Source organism: Balaenoptera borealis, assembly GCF_965194805.1.
Source record: "Balaenoptera borealis genome assembly, chromosome: 16".
NCBI lineage: Eukaryota > Metazoa > Chordata > Mammalia > Artiodactyla > Balaenopteridae > Balaenoptera > Balaenoptera borealis.
The window spans coordinates 13,452,531-13,473,650 of NC_138872.1; the positions used below are offsets into that span (position 1 = coordinate 13,452,531).

The 21,120-nt window shown below is 50.3% G+C and overlaps 1 protein-coding gene across 6 annotated transcripts in view; it reads left to right on the plus strand.

The window, feature by feature from the left end:
* Window positions 1-9,207: 9,207 nt before the first annotated feature.
* Window positions 9,208-21,120, plus strand: part of SULF2 (sulfatase 2) — a 142,867-nt gene continuing 130,954 nt past the window's right edge. For 2 of the 6 annotated variants that reach the window (XM_082361165.1, XM_082361168.1), the window contains exon 1: window positions 9,208-9,582. The gene's annotated coding sequence lies outside the window, so the exon portion shown is untranslated. The other 4 variants (XM_082361163.1, XM_082361167.1, XM_082361164.1 and 1 more) reach the window with 3 other exon arrangements.

Below are 21,120 nucleotides of genomic sequence, written 5' to 3' on the forward strand. Positions count from 1 at the left end.
TTTAATTTCTTTTATCAGTGCCTTATAGTTTCCTGCATACAGGTCTTCACTTACTGTCTAAACAGAAAGCACCTATTGCCCAGCTTATGATTCCTTATGAGCCCCAGTGAATGCAGCTATGCTCAGACCATACAGATTCCTTATCCACAGTTTGCTGATGTGGAACAAGATCAAGGAAGAAGAGAACTGTCCTGCATAGAGTTTATCCCTTTATTCCAGCTCACATTCACATTTTAACATTTGAATGATAATCATGGAGGGAGTGAACTGGGGTGAGATTTTGGTGCCCATTTAACAGATGAGCAAACAGAGGCTCAAGGTCATGCAACAGGAAGTCAGAATCAGAGCCCAAGTCTTCTGACCTGGGGCACCCAGATGAATTTTACATGATCTGGCTGTTCACAAATGGACGAAATGTAAGTAGTTTCCTGCTTCAATCAGGACTCAGTGAGCAAAGGTGCAGAGCCTGTCCTGTGACTGCACTGGCCACACGAAATTGGTTAATTTGTGGCTGAGGCCCCAGGCCAGCATTAGGGCACCCAGATGGCTGGGGTCTGGAGAACTCTGTGCCGTTTTCCATCTAATCCTGCCTTTGGAGGTTTGGTGAAGGTTCTGGAGTCTGAGCTCCCTGAGACCTTGGACAAGTCACTTCCCCTCTCTGATCCTTGGTTCCCTAACTATAAGGAGGAGGATTAAATGAGAGGCATTGAGCGCTCAGCCCACCTGCTGGCATGCTACAGGTGGAGCAGGTGTTTGTCTTTTTTGGCCATCCAATTCCCTCTCTCCATTTTGCTAACATCCCACAAACGAGTCCTGCCTTCCCAAGCCAACTGCAGAAACTCCAATTCCCGCACCTCTTTGTGGCTGGGATACGGTCACATGGCCCACACTCTCTCTACCAATCAGACACACCCGTGGGGGACAAAAATTCAGAATGGTTCTTTGTGGGGTGGCCGCCGTGCCCAAGGGATCTGAGCTTCTAGAAAATACTGTGGCAAGGCTATCAGTTCTTCTGGGGCCTCAGCAGTGGCTGGGACTTCCAAGTCTGGGCCCAATTTCATCAGGACAGACACGGCAGCCTTGGTGTGTTACCAAAGCAGCTCCCACGGTGTGGTTGAAGTCTTTTCCTGCTGCCTAGCTTGCAGACCGCATTCTGACACTCCCCTCAACCTACACGAGGATCTGGGAACACTTAATATCTTTCAACAAATCCCTTTCTTGCTTTAACTGGCCAAAGTGGGTCTATTGTTTGCAGCCGAGCCCAGACAGCGTTCTCTAAATGGCAGGTGTTATACTCTGAAGTCCTCCTTCCAAGGTGAAGAGGACGGAGGATAAACCAGCTCTTCGCAGAGGCCTCTGCTTGCAGTCTTGGTCGGCAGCCCAGCCCTGGTGGGCGCTAGCGCCTGCCAGAGCCTCAGACGACTGGATACCAGCACAAACAGATGAGTCACCAGCAGCAAGCACAGGGTGTCGATAAACTTGAGTGCCAAGTGGCAGAGATTCTGCCTGGCCGGGGCAGGGGACGGCGCTGCGGCTAGAAGGAGGCACCTCTCAGGGCAGAGCGGCGGGCAAGGTCCTGATGGAAGGAAGGTAAGGGGACACTTTGGGGGTCCCCGGACACTGAGCTGGACGGAGCTGGTCCAGCTGCGCTGCAGAGTCCTCCCAGGCTCAGGGAGTTGCACCAAGATGGAAAGAGCAGGACCCCTGGGTCCTTTCCTCTCCTCTGTTTTTGCCCCTCGTGTGTCCTCGGGGATGGTGCTTCACCCCCCGGCAACAGTGACCCCGGTGGGCCTGGCTCTGGGCCAAGCAGGGGGTCCTGCAGGCTCCTCCACACCCCCACCCCGTTCCCAGCCACCATTCCCCCCTCCCAACTTCCAGGGGAGGTACGATGTGTGGACTGGGGAGTGGACACAGGCCTCTCCTTCCAGGTGGAAATGTGGAGTGTCCCCCACTCCACTCCCCACCGCCAGCGCTACCTGCAGCCCAGGTGGACCTTTCTAGACCAAGGTCTGGGCTTCCACCGAACCATCTCAGCAGCCCAGCCTCCATCCACACCCACCCCATCCTCCCCACAACCATAACTGCTCCTGTGGCTGTTCATTTACATTCATTTTTTTTAATTTTTATTTTATATTGGAGTATAGTTGATTTACAATGTTGTGTTAGTTTTAGGTGTACAGCAAAGTGATTCTGTTATACATATACCTATTCATTTACATTCTTTTAAATTAAGTACATTCATTATTTCAGTGGCAGCCAGGTGCCTCAGCACTCTCTGGGCCACCTTATGCCACTCTCCTCTGGTTCCCAAGACCCCACCCCTGAGCAGGGCTCTCAGCCTGGCCGCAGGTGAGAATCACCTGGAGGGCTTTAAAATGACCCATGCCCATGAGGGATCCTATTATGAGAGGTGATGAGAAAATTCTAGAACTGGATTATGGTGATGGTTGCACAACTCTGGAGATTTAGTAGTACACTCAAAATGGATGAATTTTATGGTATGTGAATTAATACCTCTGTAAAGTTTGTTTTTTTAAAAAAAATACCCATGTGTTTTCCTGATTTCCTAACTCATTTGTTATTGCAACTTTAGCTGAAAAACATGTATTTACCTATGTTCCCCTGCATATTAGACATCCAGCACTGAATACTCTTTGTAAAAAATGTACAGGCCAGTGATAAGGTAAAATTCATAACAGAGCCTACCTACCCGAGGGGAGTTGGTGGGGGGGACCCACTGAGTCAGAGCCTAGGCCACTGGGTTCACTCTCCTCCAGCAGGGAGAGGGGTCTCCTTTTGTCCCCTCCTCCCCGGGTTCCCATGCCCCCATCCTGTGTGAGCCTCCAAGGGCTGGTCTCAAGGGTGAGAGTCAAAATATTTAACCATGGGCCAGGACCATCAGCCCAGATGCCCACTGTAAACAATCAGGGCCTTTTTTCAGGCCAAATGTTGACCTGGCTGGCCTCTCACAGGGCAGCATGTGGCCCATGGTGCATCAGCCCTCCCAAGAAGTTTTCCCCAGGGCTCTCTGTTCGGAGACCGGTTCTATGTGAGCCTGTGAGTGGCCAATGGAGCTTAAAATCATGGGGCCTCTTATAAGTACACAAGGAAGGTTGGTTGTTATGTGCTGGGCACTGTTCTAAGCACCTTGTAGATAAACTCATTAATAACTCACAACAACCCTAGGAAGCAGAGATGATCATCATTATCCCCATTTGGCAGAGGAGTTTAAAAAGGGACAGAGGCCCATAGTAACACAGAGCTGGTGAGTGGTAGCACTGTGGTTGAGCCCCTATGGATTTGTCTCTACACACTGGTATCCCAACGCTTCTATTTACCACTTCTTCTGTTTGAAAACATCACACACAGGGATATTCACTCCTTCATTTAACAGATATCTACTGAATATCGACTGTGTGCTAGACACTGTTCTAGGCACTGGAGCTACAACAGTGAGCAAACCAGACACAGCCCCTGCTCTCCCACAGCTAGTGTAGGGTGGAGGTGGGGAGCAGGGAATAGACCATGGTCACAGACACAAAATAAATACAGAATTTCGTACAGTGACATGCTATAGGAAGACAATAAAATGGGGAGGGAAGATGGAGAGTGAGGGAGATCAGGGAACACCTTTAGGTGAAACAGGAGAGAACTCTCAGGGAGGTGACATTTAAGCTGAGATCTGAATGATGACAAGGAGATGATAGAGCAAAATCTGGGGAAAGAGTATTCCAGGCAGAGGGCACAGCAAGTGAAAAGGCCCTGAGGCAGGCAAAGGTTTAAGGAACAAAGAGAAAGAAACCCTGGGGGCTCCATTAATGTGAGCAAGCCGGGGAGTGATTATGGAATTACTGTCCATTTCCTTAGGTGTGATAATGATGGGGAGGTCATCTGAAAGAACAGTTTATTCTTAGGAGATGCCCACTCAAGTCCTGAGCGGTGATTTGCCATGATGTCCTCAACTTCCTTTCAAATCATTCAGCAACGTATCAGGGCACGTGGCAAAATGTTAACAACCGTTGATTCCAGGTGGCGGGTTTAGCATATCCACTGTACTATTCTTTCAATTTTTCATTTGAAATTTTCATAATAAAGAGAGAAGTAAGTGAGCAGAGAAAGATGTTGGGAGGTGGCCAGGGTTGGGACCATGTAGATCTTGTGGTCCTGCTCAGGAATTTGGATTTTCATCTAAGCGGAAGGGATTTTAAGCCTGGGAGTGGCATGAGCTGGTTTGCTTTGGCATCACAGCAGCTGCCTTGGATTTTCACAGTTAGGTTTTGCAGATGATAGAGGAGTCTCTCTAGAGGCCCATGGTAGCACATTTCTGATTCTTTTTTTTTCTTTTTAATAAATTTATTTATTTATTTACTTTTGGCCGCGTTGGGTCTTTGTTGCTGTGCGTGGGCTTTCTCTAGTTGTGGCGAGCGGGGGCTACTCTTCATTGCGGTGCACGGGCTTCTCTTGCTGCAGAGCATGGGCTCTAGGTGCGCAGGCTTCAGTAGTGGTGGCACGTGGGCTCAATAGCTGTGGCTCGCGGGCTCTAGAGCGCAGGCTCAGTAGTTGTGGCGCAAGGGCTTAGTTGCTCTGCGGCATGTGGGATCTTCCCGGGCCAGGGCTCGAACCCATGTCCCACATTTCCGATTCTGATTCAACAAACACTCCCAGCCAGGCATCGTGCGTGCATTTACCTTCATTAATCTCACTTAGACCACATGAAAACCTGCAATGTCCTCAATATTATTCTCATTCTTAAAATGAAACTGAGACCCGAGGTGATCAGCCAGTGGGGGCAGAGTCCAGGTTAGTTAGAACTTCAGCCCTGGGGCAGCGCTGAGGCATTATTTCACTTTTCCTATATCAGCCACTAGCATTAATCATAATTGATAAATTGATTAATTACAATCAAAGTTCAAAAGTGATTTTTCTAGAAAGCAATTGGAAAAAGGAGGTGTGCTGTCACAGAGAGAGACTAAATTGAATTGCACTTATGGTCAAATGGACCCAGCTTTTCCCCTTTAGAAAACCATGGTCCACCAGAGACGCACAAGCTCTGCCTTGTCCACGGAGATCTGCAGCTGTGCTGCCTGGGTCTGCAGTACTCATTTTAATACACAATTACACGAGGACTAACACTGTTTGTGTGTCTGTTTCATCCCATCACAACTTACATGAAATTCACGTATTTAATCTTTCTTGATCACTTATCCAAAAGAGAACTATTGGTGTACTGTTAAGCAACCAGACAAATCATCACTGTTATCTGTGTTCTTAACTGGAGGCAGCCTGTCTTTCATTAGCAAGAATTCAGAATAAACATCATTGCTCTTCGAGATCACTCATAAGCAGCCCCCAGGAGACTGCAATTATACCCGTTCATCATTCTCCTACCTCCCAATCTAACCCTTGATTCATGAATGTGCACTTTTAGGCGTCGGGCGTTAGAATAAATTAGACTATACAATTACGTGTAATTAAGGAGGGAAATGGGTACCTCATTGCAAAGATGAGCCCTGTTTTGCTGAAGTAAAGCATGTCTGTGTGAGCTGCCAGCCCAGGGAGGCAGCATGAAATATACAATTAATGTTCTTTTGACTTAATGGGAGTTGATGGTGCTGTTTTTCATTATCACAGTATCTCAAGAAATGTAAACAGTGTTTCTCTAATGCAATTGCAGTTCTACAGACGAGACAGCTTGGGTCTAAGTGAAAACTCAGCAGAATTAACCGCAAATTCTCCATGTTATGGACGATGCTGGGATTTGTATTGGAAAACCCATGTGCAAAACTGTCCCCACTGAGGAGCTGAGAAGTTGGATCCCAACTCCCCGGGGGTGACTCTGCCGCCTCTTCGGCTTTGTAGAAGCAAATTACAGCCAAACTTGTGTGGATTATTGAAGCCACCTGTGCCCCACTTCGGAGGCTCACTCACATTCCCAAGCCTCCCCTCTGCGGTCCTGTTTCTACTCTCAACGTTTCTCCTTGACACGCAAATTTGTTCGAGAGAGTTAAAACTCGATTTTTACAATCTCATAAAATCCCATCTACTCCAACCCAAATGCAGCCAGAAGCGCTTGGACAATCAGATTGAGTTCCAGCCTCTTGATGGAGATAAACACACGGCAGGAATGATTTTTTTTTTTTTTTAATTGTTGCATAGGAGTCCCAGAAATAGAAGAGCATTCTGGCTGAGCCAGGTCGATAGAACCAGACGGGCGTTCTGCACAAAGGGAACACACGGGAGGAGGAAAGGGGACTTGTGGGTGTCAAGGGAAAGGTCCCCTGAGGTTAAACCAACAAGGAGGTGGGGAGTGGCATGAGAAGCCTGAAAAGCCCGATTATCCAACCAGGGCCAGGACGATCACGGCGAGAGATGCCACCAGAGTGAGGAGGGACACGGAGGAGAAAGGCCGTCCCAGATGGTGTGGTTGGAGACCAGCAGGGGCTGCAGAATCAGGAGGTGGAAGGACCTGAGACTTACACTGAGGCCCCACCCAGGTCCCCACCCAGTCATGGCTGAGTGACTTCCCAGGCTGGTGGGCATCTAAGCCTCTGAGGCCCCTCGTGTCTCCCAGGCAGACCCTGAGCTCCCAAATGGGGCCAGGAGTCCCCACCCGCCTGGAGGGAACATGGAAAACTTAGGCCGAGGCCTCGGACCGAGAGGACCATGGGTTTGCTGAGAATTATAGGACATAGAACGTGGACGGAGGGCACTTTGCAGACCTGTGAGTGTCTGAGCTGGCGAGTGAAGTCCTGACCTGAAGCCCGATCCACGGCATCTGCCTACAATGGACACACGTACGTGGCTGCACACATACACGGGCATGTGTACACACACATGAAGAGGCACTCATACACAAGATCCATCTCCTTCCTAATAAAGGATAAGGGGCAAGTCACAGGCATCACCATGTTTGGTCTTTGAACAGCAACAGCGGAAAGAATAAATATCCAAAAAAGATAATCAAATGACACCATCTCAGCCCCACCTATAGCCCCACAAAGGCGATTGTGAGCTGCCCCTCCACTACTGGGGTTCCCTTATGAGGAGACAAGGATGGAGGAGAAAACTGCAGGCACAGCCCATTTAGGGAAGGGAGAGCCGTTCATCAAGATGTGAGGCTTACCTCTTCACCATCACCGACGAAAAATGGTGGGATCCCCCCCCCCAACCTTTTGGCCTCATCTTTGCGGAAAGGACACATTTGCTGCAGAGCCTCTATGACCGTGCTATCCGGGAGAAGTATAAAGCTGGCTATGTATGTAACTTGTTTTCTTTTTCTTTCTTTTTTTTTTTTTTTGTTTTGGCCGCACCCTGCGGCATATGGGATCTTAGGTTCCCAACCAGGGATCCCCAACCAGTCCTCATGAATGTGAGGCCTGAAGGAAGGCAGTGTGTTTTTGAACTTGTTTTCAGTGGAATTCCCCTCTACCTCTGCAATATTCTCCAGAACCCAACATAACAAGTAGGCAAAAGGCAGATCTCACTTCCCTCGTCCACCCCAGGCCCCTGAGACACCCCCATGGGGCTCTGAGGTCCCAGTTAGAAAATTGCTGCCACAGGGAAAACATGTCCCAAAGCCAGGCACAGCCTCAAGTGGGTCAAAATCCCATTTGTCAACTTTGTGACCTTGATTAAGACCCTTTACCTTTCTGAGCATCAGTTTTCTTGAAAGATGAAGAGGATTACATGAGGTAACCTGGTGAAAACACTCGGCCGTGGACCACAGAACCTACTAGAGCTACACTGTCCAATATGGGGTTCCCTAGCCCCATGTGGTTGGTCTGAATTGAGAGCTGCAGTAAGTGTAAAATCCATACTGGATTCCAAAGACTTAGTAGGAAAAAAGAATGTAAGATATCTCATTAATAATTTGTATATTGATTATATGTTGAAGTGATAATATTTTGGATATACTAGGTTAAATAAACTATTATTAAAGTTAATTTCACCTGTTGCTTTTTTTTTTTCCAAGGCAGCTACCAGAAAATGTTAAATTACATACATAGCTAGGACTTCCCCGGTGGTCCAGTGGTCCAGACTGCCTTCCAATGCAGGAGGCGTGGGTTCCATCCCTGGTTGGGGAACTAAGATCCCACATGCCACAGGGTGTGGCCAAAACAAAAAAAAAAAAGGAAAAAAATTACATACTTAGCCGGCTTTATACTTCTCCCGGATAGCACGGTAATAGAGGCTCTGCAGCAAATGTGACCCTTCTGCAAAGATGAGGCCGAAAGGGTAGGGGTCCCCACTACTTTTCATTGCTGATGGTGAAGAGGTAAGCCTCACATTTTGATTCAAGGCAAAAAGAGGGCAGAGGATCAGCAACCTCAGTGGTCCCAAAAGGTGGGCACCAGAATCTGATTTGGAAAAGCAAGTTCCAGGTTTTTCTGATTTACTTATACTGTAAATTGATCTGGGGTAGCTAAGGGAGATTTTGGCGGGGAGAGCCTAGAGTCCCCAAAGGAGTCAGGACACTCAATTTGAATTTCCGATAAACAACGAAGAATTTTTTAGTATAAGTATATCCTCATGGACCTTCTGTATTTTTATTTACTAAATATGACAACCCCAGCTAGCATGAAAGAAGACTGCGGCAGAGAAAGGAGATGCTGTGTTGGAAAGTAACAATGGCCTGGGATTTAAAACAACAAAACTCTGAAGCCAAATGTGTTGGGTTCAAATCCTGGGTCCACTACTTACAATTGTGTAATATTGGTATAATAATACCTCGTAAGAGTGTTACCAGGTTTACCTCAGTTACTACTGCCTGCAAGTATACCTATCTACAGCTGAGTCTTTTTTCCCTTAGCAGCTCAGCTGGGCTTTCTGCAGCTACTAGTCGGTTCTCTACCGGCTCATTGCCCATCCCTGTCAGCCCGGTCCCCCTCTGGCCTCTTCTGCGACGCTGGGGACAGTGGAAAGCGCGGTAGACAGCACCACCTTGAGTCGAATTCCTCCCCTTTCGGAGGAAGCCACTTTCTCCTCCTTTCTTTCCTATTCCCGGACCATTTCTGGGCAACGGCAGCTATTTTCACGTGAGCTCAAGTTAACGTCTCGGGGAGATTCCTGGGCGCGTGGGCAGTTCACCCTGCGATCCAGCCGCGGGTCACGGCTCGAGCCGGCGTCTCCAAAAGCTAACGTGTGTGGTTCGAGGCGAGCGCGGGGCTTTCAGCGCAGACTGTCGGGTGTTTGCAGGCCGGGGCGAGCCCTTGTGAAAGCAGATAAAAGAAAACATTTATTAACGTGTCATTACGAGGGGAGCGCCCGGCCGGGACTGTCGCACGTCCCGAGGAACGCTTGGCTCCTTCCAGCTCAGAGGGAGGAGAAAAAGAAAGCGGAAAAGAGGCAAGGATTCTTTCTCTTCGCTTCCAGCCAAGTGGACCTGATCGATGGCCCTCCTGACTTTATTGCAATATTTGAGTTATTAGAGATGCCCTCCTCGTGTGTGTGTGTGTCAACACACACACACCCCCTCGCACGCACGGCTCCGGCCCGCGTCCCTCCCTCATTTCCAGCTCCTGGGCGAATCCCACAGCTGTTTCAACTCTCCGCCGAGGGCGAGCTGGAGCGAGTGTGTGTCGGGTGAGTGTGCGTCTGTGGCCCGGCGAGGGTGCGCGCTCGGCGCCGGGAGCGCGGCCAGCGGGGTCCCGAGGCATCAGGAGGCAGAGGGCTGCTCGGACCCCCGCTCTCCGCCGTTGCGCCGTCCGGGGCCAGACTTCGGGGCCGGGGCCGGACGCCGGGGAGAGCAGGGCCGGGCCGTCCGGGCCGCCCGTCCTTCCAGCCAGAGGTAAAGAGCTCGCGCGCGCTGGGGCACCGGGAGGACGCCGCGGCGGGGGCCCCCGCTGCTGCCGGCCCGCCGCTCCCCTCCCCGGCGCGCGCTCGCCTCCCCCGCGCGGAGCTGGGCGGCAGGCAGGCAGTCGGGGGGCCGGGCCGCACGGTTAGCCAAGGGGCTGGCTCGGGCGGCGCGGCCGGCCAGGCTGGGGCGATGCGAGAGCGGCCCGGGCAGGGCCCGGACCCGGACTTTGGCGAAGGCGGCGCGCCGGGGCGGGGGCCGGGGGGCGGTGGCGGCGGAGCCAGAGGGCGGAGAGGCGGGAGGAGGCGGAGGGAGGGGAGGAGGAGCGGCAGCGGCAGCAGCACTCGCTGGGGATGCAGCAGCGGCGGCGGCGGCGGCGGCAGCAGCAGCAGCAGCAGCAGCAGCGGCGGCGGCGCGGACTCCCCTGCGCCCCGCGGCCCGACCGGGCTGCGGTAGAGGCGGCGGCGCCCCGCGCGCGGTGAGGCCGCCGGGGCCGTGCGCGCTGGTGAGTGGGGCGCGGGGGCCAGGTGGGCGGGGCGGGGGCTCCCCGCGGCCTGAGTCGGCCCCGGGGCGCGTGCGGCCGCGAGTGCTTCCCAGGTGAGCTTGGGGCCAGTCCCCACCGCCCGGCTCCGGCCCCAGCGCAGAGCGCGGGCTGCAGGGGGGCTCCGGCGCCGGCGGGCCGCGGGAGGACGACCCGTTTGACCCCTCTGGCGGGTTGGGCGAGCGGGCGAGGACTTTCCACCGCGCCCCTGACCCGCCGACGCGCCTCGCGGAGCCTTGGAGATCTCGGGGGCAGCGCTCCTGGACTCGCCGGCCGCAGGGGGATGGCCTCCTTGACCCCTTTGAGTTTAGACCCAACGGACCGGCTAGAAGCCAGACCACGTGGGGCTTGTCCGGGCAGGACACGGGAAAGCAGTGGACCGGATCTTCAGAGTGATAGGGAACTCGCACATACTGAAAGCAAATGGGATTATAAAGACAAATTTCCTCCCAGGCTGGGTCAGAACCAGTTCTCATCTCCTTGTAGAGAGATGCTCGCGTCCAGCCGCCCGAGGATTTCGGAAGTGTGGCAGTGAAGCTGCAGCGATTTCTAGGAGTGTACTTTTTTTTTTTTTAATATTCTTTATAGTAGTTCATTCATTCGTTCGGCAAGCCTTTATGGAGCACCTCCTGGTACCCGGCACCGCGTTATGATCCAGAGAAAAGCGATGAACAGACTCGAGTTCTGAGCACCACCAGCTTTCAGTTCACTTTGAGGGCAGCTAGGGAAAGAGATGCGGTCTAAGGGTGGGAAACAGTAAGGCGACACCCGCAAATCCTAGTTTTGCCCAGTGACCTCTGTCCGCAACTCCCCGTGTAGAGACTGAAGACCATGGCCTCTGCACACAGTAGGACAAGCCCAGACATTCATTTTGACAGACTTCTTCTTCCTTTTCCTCTTCGCCCTTCCTGAAAGTTCTGAATCATTCCCTGCTCCCTCTCCTCTCTGGACAGCCTTTCCTGCAGCTTGTTTTAATCACTTTTTGAGTTAAAAGTCAATATTTAATTAACCAAGTCATTACATTTAGCTTACATTTGAATCTGGGTATTTGCACATCTGTGCATGTCGGGACACCCTCCCGCGTGCCCCTCCATCTGTCCCCTGCCTCTTTCCCACAGTGCCGCTCTCCCTTCCTTTGGGGCAGAGAAGGGAGGCTGCTCTTCAGCGGGTTCTCTGGGGGCCAGAGAAGCAGGGAGGATGGGCTTTCCCTGGAGGACACCCAGTGTCTCTCCCCGGAGCAGGAACAGTTACTCTCATCTTGTAGTTAATAGTGAAGGAGATTTGCTATCGCTGCATCTCCACTACCCATGGCGGAGCCACTGGAGGGTTTTAATTAAATTAAAGGCATTCATTCCATATAGAAAGGGGGTGGGGAGGACAGACTGAAGACCACTCACCTGGTGAGAGAGGTTCTCCCAGCTGTGCTTGTCCCACGTGTGGAGGAGAGAACTCATCACAACAGCCTGTCCAGGTGTGTAATTTAGTGTCCTCATAAGCAGCTCGAGGGGAGATAGTGGCAGGCTTGGCTGATGGCAGTTGGACGTTTGCTCATGAAAGATCTTCCTTGGGCCAAGTTTATGCACATAAATGCATGATGTCGGCATGGCTGCCAAGGCTGAGAGTCAGTGTGGGTTTGGGCTTTGGGCTTTGTGTATATTTATTGGGTTTTTTAATTTGAATTTATGGCTTTGTCTGAAACCTTAATAACATGTTAAGTTTTCAAGCTTGAGGGTTGAGTGATGAGTTAATTGTAAAAAGCCTCCGCCTGGAGGAGGGCCATGCGGCTGTGTGTGAGACTGTGTGTGGTGTATGTACATGTGTGTGTCCCCTGCCCAACAACTCCCTTTAGCCGCCATCCCTAGGACCTAGCTGGTGTGCGGTCGCACACCCTCACACTTGAAGATCCTTTGGATTTGGGAATAATATTTCTCTCTTCCTTTCCCTGGATATGTTCACTTTATCTGTTTGGATCTGCCTCAAGGGGGCAGCTTCTGGTCTCCTGAGTTAGCCAGACAGGGAATCTGGCCCAACTCCATCCAATCTGTTCTTAGACTTCCTTCCCTCAGAAAGAGACTGAAAGCCTTGTCCTGCAGAAGAATATCATCATTTCTGACCATTCTGTATTTAAAAGAAAGGGTTTAGTCTAGACTTGACATGATAGTTAACACTTATGTAGTGTTTCATGGGCCAAGCACTGTTCTAAATCCTTAGGCATAATAACTCATTTCATTCACTCAAAACCCCTGGGAGGTAGCTCCTGTGATTGTCATCGTGTTAAAGAGGAGGAAACTAAGGCACTGAGAGGATCGTGACTTTCCAACAGCTGGTCAGTGGTAGAGCTGGGATTGGCGAGACCCTGGGCCTCCGGGGTCCACTCTGACCCACTGTACTCTCTTCCCTCCTTGGCCTTTATTCCAAGTGTAGAAGAAACATGTGCAGTGGGAAAAAAAAAAAAACCCCACAATTAGACAATCAAACTTTGAAAGGCAGAAGCCCCTCAGTAATCCCACTTCTTTCCAAAAACCTCCAGTGTATGGGGGAGGCTGGGGTTTGTATTTTGGTTTCAGGGGTGAGGGATGCCTTGAGGAAAATACGTGATTGCCTGGCCACGTTCCCTTCTCCCTGCAAGTACACACACACTCTCCTTGAGTCAGGATGCAAAGGGATATATCACGCGGACTGACAGCCAAAAGCCATGAGATCTGAGGGGAGGGTTTGTGCCCAGTGAAGGCACAATGGCAAGAGGGTGAAAATTCTCCAAGAGGTGTGGCCCTCTTGTGGTTGGTGATGGAGTCGCATCGGCCTGTCCGTGGAGGGGTGGGGGAGGGGGGGGAAGGGGGTCCAGGGCCCTTTGTTTCAGGCCTGGGCCCTTTGTGACCAGTGGGTGTGGAAGGTAGGGCCTCCTCTCAGTGCTGACCTCCAGGTGAGGGAGGCCTCACCCTGGCCTACCTTCCATGCACCTCCTTGTGATGGGCCCTGGCAGGGAATCTGCAGTGCCCCTGATCCAGATGCAAGGCGCTGCCTAATTGGAAGATCATTAAGATCATTATAATTAATTGGCATCCTGATAAATGGCGTGTTTGCCTAACTGGGGTGGTTGCTAGGGAACCAGGCCTCACTCGGAGAGGAAAGGAGAAGTGGCGTTGGGCTGGCTGCTGGTGGGTGTCAGGGTTACAGACCCAGCGGGTTAACGGGTGGGAAGCGAGAGCCGTCCTCGCCCGCATCTGCTGGTGTCTACTGGGCAGCTGCTGTGTGCAAGTCGCAAGTGGATTATCAGTTAGGGGTACTTTCCTAGAAGGACTGGGAAGTAACCGGGATCTTTTCTCTTGTAAGCAACAGAAAGTAGGGGGGAAAAAAATCTCAAATCAATTTAAGAAGAGAAAGGGACTTACTGGCTTTCATGACCAAAAAATGCTAAGGTAACAGCTTCAGGCGCAGCTGAGTCAGGGCTCAGATTTTGGCCTGAGAATCTGTTCCTCTCCATCTCTGCTCTTTCTTCCACGGGGCTGGTTTCTCTCTCCAGCTCTGAGAGGCGGGCAGGCTCTAGCACCGTGGTCGGGAGAGCCCCGCTGCGTGGCTACCTGCCCAGTTATGTGATCCACGGCACATTACTTAACCTTTCTACGCCTCAGTGTTCTCATCCAGCAAATGACGATGATCATAGCGCCTCTCTCCTGGCTGGTAGGAAAGGCAAAAATGAGATCATCAATGTCAAGCGCTTATCATGGTGTCTGACACAGGCAAGCCCTGGGGAAACATCGGCTGTTCCCATGATTAAGGAGTTGAGCTCAAGAGCTGTCCTCTCATCCTCTCTGGTTCGAGCCCGCCAGAAAAGAACAAGCCCCTTTTCTGGTAATGCCCACCCAAGCCCCAAGCGTCCCTCCGATTAGACTGTTTTATGTCACGTGCTCACTCCACATCAGTCACTGGCCATGGAAATGAGTCAATGACCAGGGGCTTAGGCCAGGCTCCCAGGCCCCACCCTGGAGCTGGGGGAAGACCAACTAAGACCCCAGAGCCCCAGAGGACACCAGGGAAAGGGAGCCTGGTTGCTGCGGAGGCAGACCGCCAATGCCTATGATGAGGGGGGGACATGAATGTGAGACATGATGGCCAGATGAACCTGCTTCCAATTTGGTCGAGGGGGTACCACAGAAACAGCTGCTGAGTTGGCAGCTCCCTGCCCCTCCACTGAGGTTAACAGGCACTGGAGGCTGGACTTTTCTGCCTTAGTGTCTGACAGGTGCTACCTGGCCTGAATTCTGTGATTTCTTTTTTTTTTTTTTTTTTTGCAGGTAAGGCTTTATTGGGGCCCCTGCCGCTGCAGGGGGTAGCAAGAACAAATAACAGGTTCCCTTGCTAGCTCGCTCCCTCAGGGTGGTGTGAGCTGATTCCTTATATGGGGTGAAGGTAGGGGTGTGTCCAGGGGTCGGGCTGGAGCGGTGGCTTAGATAGTCTGCCCAACCCCTTAGGTGGTGTTGTGTGCAGGGGGCATACGCAGTACCCTGCTTTTGCTCCGGGCTTTTTAGAAGTGGCGGTTGGGCTTTTTGGTCTCTTTGTATCTCGTTGTCCAGAATTTGCCCCAACTGTGCATGCACACAGTTATTTTTAATCCCTTATAGTTTCTTTGTATTTTGTCGCTCGAGGAGACATTTGAGCAGGTGCGAGAACTGCGGCACTGCAGCAGAGGGTCCCAGGTCCCAGCCTGTCTCATTTCCCGCGAGAGACTTTACACCTTTATTCTTAAAGGGTAAGGGGCTGAAGGTCTCTTCTTCTGAAACTCTTCCTCCTGGATGGGCTGCAGACCCTAGTGTCTTCTAGGCTCCAACAGTTTGAAGTAAGGCTCATGACGGCTTAAGGCATTCAACCCATTCCAGCGGAGAGTGGCCCAGGTCCCTACAGGTCCTTGAAACAGTCAGCGAGGGACTTCTACGATTCTGTGATTTCTCGTGGGGCAGTGTTTGCCCAACCTTCCACCACGAGAGTCGTCCGGAGGTATTTGTTAAAAAGCTCAAATTCCAGACCCTGCTGAATCAAACTCCCAGGGAGGGCCCTGGCTGCTGGAGGGGAACCAGAGTGCCCTGTGTGTGTGTGTGTGTGTGTGCGTGTGTGTGTGTTCCGCATCACCAAAGAGGTGGAAAGAGGGCCCTCGAGTGTGCATATCTTGTACTCCTGTCTGATGCAGGGGTAGCCGGAAGGCAGAGGAAATGCTCTAAGTGAGATCGGGCATATAAAGGTGTCCTGGAAACTGCAATACAGATTAAGAGGTCATTCCTCTTATTTGTCAGTGCACACGTGTTTATTGAGCAGCTGTTGTGTGCCAGGCACTGTGTTAGGCGTTAGGATGAACAAGAGAGAACCCTGCTCTCATGGATTACATTCCAGAGGGTGAGAAAGCAGATAATACACAAGCAAACAAGTCCGAGGCTCTTTCAGAAAGTGACAGGCTCTACGGTAGAAACAAGATAGTGATGTGATGGGAAATGATGGGGAGTGGGGGAGGGCAACTTTTGGCAGGTGGTCAAGGGAGGCCTCTCTGAGGATGTGACTTTTGAGTTTTGACCTAAATTTTGAGATGAGCCAACCTGGGGAAGATCTAGAGGAAGAGCATTCCAGGTAGAAGGAACAGCCAGTGCAAAGGCCTGGAGGTGGAGAGGAGTGGCCTGTTCAAGACACCTGTTTAAAACACAAATAGAAGTCCAGTGGGGTGAAAGGTAGTGAGTAAGCGGGGGCAGTGGGGGAAGGGGGAGGGATGAGGTCAGTGGTGAGAAATGGGGGCCAGGGTGAGAAATTTAGATTTTATTTCAAAGGAAATGGAAAACCACTGCAGAGTTTTAAGTCAGGGAATGACAGGATTGGTGTTTTAAAAAGATCTCAGTGGCTACCACGAGAGGGCTGCTTTGCAGGTGGAAGCAGAGACATGAGGATGGTGAGCTGATATTGGCCAGGATTTTGGTGGTAGTAATGGAGATGGAGTGAAATGGGTGGATTGGAGATATATTTGGGGGGCAAAGCCAGTGGAACTTTCTGGTGGATTGGATACTCAAAATGAGGGAAGAGCTGTAGTGTTCAACCAAGGACAACTTTGCCCCCCAGGAGACATTTAGCAATGTCTGGAGATGTTTTTGGTTGTCACAACTAGGGAGGAGAAGCTACTGGTATCTAGTGGGCGGAAGCCAGGGATGCTGTTAAACACCCTACAATGTGCAGGACATGCCCCACAGCAAAGAATGACTCAGCCCCAAATACCTCTAGGGCCGAGGATCAAAGATGACTGGGCAGCTTGGTGTATGGTGATTCCTAAATAGGGGAGACGAGGAGAGAAGGTTTGGAGGAGGGGGGATGATCCAGAATGTAGTTGTGGAAATGTTGGGTTTGAGATGACACTCGAGCTGGGTGGCGGAAAGCTCACTGGGTGCTGATACACAAGTCTGGAGCTGGTTGGTACTGGCAAGTGAAATTTGAGAGTCATCAGTACATCCATGTTATTTTAAGCCCTGGGACTGGACACGATCATCTAGGGAGAATGTATTTTGTTCCCTGGTGGGCTTTCCTCCCTCCTCCCCCGCTCCAGTGCCTGTCATGCATCAATTGGATGAATATTTTTAGCACATCCCACATGCTCACCTCTTTATGATGCTCCTGAGAAATTCCCAAAGGCTCAGGCTGAGCCCCTTCACCCCACCTTGTCCATCTACTCATTGCTCAGTGATTAGCAGACAGAGCTAAATAGTCATTACTCTGCAACAGGTGCCCTCGGGAAACTGCTTAAGTTCATATGGGATCCTGGGCCTCACAGGCAGCACAGTGCCTCCTTGGTAGAACAGCTGGTCGCATGGTCTTCAGAGCTTCTCCTCCAGCCCAGACCCAGACTTCGTGGAATTTTCTCTAACCAGCATCCGCTACTGTTTTGAATTTTCCACAGTCTCTTAATATGATTCCAAAACACATGCTGCCCAGTGGCCCTGGCCTCTGGCATGTAGCTTCATCTTACGAAAGGCCTGTATCCACTGCTTTATACACCTGGGCCTTGCTTGAAACTTGGATAAGTTCTATCCCAAACTCAGAGTCGTTATGAGCAGGGCTTGTGTGTGTGAGTTGATGGACAGGGCCATCCCCGGGGACCATGAACAGTACCCGAGATGTGTTTGGCCAGGTGGAAGCCAGATGTGTTAGGAGAAGAATGCTGCCAACAGCTTTTCTTATTGGCTGGAGACCAGGGTCCCAGCGGGTGACTTGACCCACCTCAGCAGCCAGAAAAAGGGAGTGTTTTTAGCCACAAAAGTCCAGGAGATGTTCATGCTCTAGTGAAAATCAGATCATCCAAAAGCAGCATTTCTGGCCTGTTCTAGAGACGGGCACTGTCCACAGACTTCTGATTGCAGGCTACTTACCTTGATATTTCAGAGAGGAGGAAAGCCTACTAGAGTCTTAGTGGTTTGGAGTTCTAATCATTTGAGTGTGAATCAAGATGTGTTCACTGCAAGTAATAGAATTCCTGGCTGAGAGTGGCTTATGCAGTAGCAACACTTAATTCTCACATAATGAGAATCCAAAGCAGGGGAGCCCAAGGGCCAATTTGTTGGTAAAAAATAATGTCATCAAGGACCCAGGATGTTCCTAGCCTGTTCCTCTGTCCTCAGCTTCATGGTCTTTGTTGCTTCATGATCTCAAGATGGCTGCCACAGCTCCAGACATCACATCCCCCTACAAAATGGGAATAAAGAGCAGGATTCCTTGCCATCTGTCTTTTAATTAGAGAGCAAAATCCTTCCAAGAACACCCCCACCCCAGCAGACTTAGCTTTAGCTTCATTGGCCTGGGGTTGGGTTTTGTACTAGCCTCTAAGCCAAACACTGACAAAGGGAAATAGGGTTTTTATGTTCGGTCTAGCTTAGTGGTTCCCCAAATTAGCAGGTCAAACACTCTCTTCTTATAACAAACATATTTTGCCAAGTTTACCTGAAGTAAATTCATAGATAATATAATCTGTCTACACATATATTTTAATCAATAAAGTACCCTGACTGTAATTTAAAGAAAAGCTAAAAAGGAAAGTGATTTATAATTAAACATATATATTGCCGCCTATGAACACTTAGACACAACTACATTAGAAGGTGTAATGAAGCAGTCAGATGCTCACACTAGTGTAGAATCACATAAATTTGACAGCTACAAATGCAGTGGGATACAGATGTTTGGTTTTGGCAACTTGAAGACCACAAGTGCTATGGCCATAAGTAATATAATTTTCCAAAATAGAACAATTTACCAAAATTTCCTAATGGAACAAACTACAGTCTTCCCTCAGTTTATTTAGTGGTTGCATTCCTGGAAAATTCAGCGTAGGGTAGAACCACTCAAATACATCTTTGGTGTTTATATGTGAAGTGGAGTTCATGTCTAAGGTCAGGCAATGTAAAAGCTTTTTCACCTACATGAATGTCTGGTGGGATGTCCAAAAGTCATGCTGGAAATGGGGCGATTCTTCACTGCGTGGAGCATTGCGTTATCCACCATCCCTGCAACCCCACTAGACACCAGAAGTATCCCCCAGTCATGTGACAACCAAAACCTCACAAATTCCAGAGAAACACCTCTTTGGGGAATGATTTCACCCCCTTGAGAACCACTGGCTTAGACTAATGCTGGTTTGTTGCCAGGGTGGGGGAAGATCCACCCCCTGAAAAAAACTGGGGTCCTGTAGACCAGGGAATGACCGGAAGGGGAGGCACCCACAGTTTCTGCCTCAGAGTTGTCCCCAAGCCCCTCTTTCTGCCCCTCACCCTCCTGTTGACATGTTCCTAAAATGTCCCAGTCCAGCTAGTGAAATAAACCCATGTGGTTGGCGTGGACCAGCCTCTCCAGTGAATGGGGTGATAAGTTCTTGGGTTAATCTGGGTATCAGTGGTTTCCACCTGGGCAGGAGATGAAGATGGTACAGAGGATTGAACATAACTCCCTGAGAATCCAAGTGTCATAATGGTTAAGGACGTAGACTCCAGAACCAGACTTCCTGGTTCAGATCCCAGCTTGGCCACTCAGAAGCTGGGTGGAGCTGGGCAAGTCACTTGACCTCTCTGAGCCTGAGATCCCTCTTCTGTAAAATGGGGGCAATCCCAGTAGACTCCTCCTAGAGTTACTGTGAAACACTAGAACAGTGTGTGGGTGCATGGAAATTGCCTCAACAGGCAGATGTTATTGCTGTCATAGTTATTATTGCTTATATTTGTAGATACTTTTTAGCTTTTTTAAATTGAGATATAATTGATATGTAACATTGTATTCATTTTAGGTATACAACGTAATGATTTGATACATGTACACATTGCAAAATGGTTACCCAGTAAGTGTAAACATCCATTGCCACACATAGTTGCAGTTTTTCCTTCGGATGAGAACTTTTAAGATCTACTCTCTTAGCAGCTTTCAAATATACAGTACAGTATAGTTAACTGCAGTCACCATGCTGTACATTATATCCCCAAGACTTATTTATTTTATATCTGGAAGTTTATATCTTTGACCACCTTCACCCATTTCGCTCATCCCCCACCCCCCGCCTTTGGCAACCACCAATGTGTTCTCTGTAGCTATGAGTTCAGTTATGGGTTTGTTTTTTGTTTTTAGATTTAGATCATGCAGTATTTGTCTTTCTTTGATTTATTTCACTTAGCGTAATGCCCTTGAGGTCCATCCATGTTGTCGCAAATGGCAAGAGTTCCTTCTTTTGTATGGCTGAATAATCCATTATAGACATATACCACATTTTCTTTACCCATTCATCCATCAGTGGACACTTAGATTGTTTCCATATCATGGCTACTGTAAGTAATGCTTCAGTGAACATGACGGGGTGGGGGGGGGGGGGGTCAGTGCAGATAGCTTTTCGAGTGATTTGATTTCCTTGGGATAAATACCCAGAAGTGGAATTGCTGGATCATGTGGTAGTTTTTTGGTTTTTTGTTTTGTTTTTTTGGCTGCGTTGGGTCTTCATTGCTGCGCACAGGCTTTCTCTAGTTGAGGCGAGCGAGGGCTACTCTTTGTTGCGGTGCACGGGCTTCTCATTGCGGTGGCTTCTCTTGTTGCAGAGCATGGGCTCTAGGCACATGGGCTTCAGTAGCTGCAGCGCATGGGCTCAGTAATTGCGGCTAGCGGGCTCTAGAGAGCACAGACATCAGTAGTTGTGGCTCGCGGGCCCTAGAGCGCAGGCTCAGTAGTTGTGGCGCACGGGCTTAGTTGCTCCACGGCATGTGGGATCTCCCCGGACCAGGGCTCAAACCCGTGTCCCCTGCATTGGCAGGCGGATTGTTAACCACTGTGCCACCAGGGAAATCCCTCTTGTGGTAGTTCTATTTTTAATTTTTTGAGGAACCTCCACACTGTTTTCTATGGTGGCTGCGTCAGTTCTTTTTAGCTTTTGAAGTGCGTTTACACCTAGCATCCCGTATGGTCTTTTCAGCCACTCCATTCATAAGAAAAGCCACTGGCTTCCCTCCTGCTGATGAGGAACGTCCAGCTCTGAGAGACAGGAGCAGGCTGAAGGCATAACTGGGCTTAGAGATTGGTTCTGTGGCTTCCTGAGCTGATGAGCTACGTCATGTCCACCCCCAACCCTGCCCCGCCCACCTCCTCTTTTAGGCCTCAGTGAGTCCATCTCAGGAAAGGAGCTGACCTGTAGGGGAAGGACCTATAGGGCAGGGCCCTGAGGGTGTCCTAGGAGCCCAGGATGGGGCTTCTCCCCATGTGCACAGGGAGACGCTTGTGAGTGGAGCCGGGGTTC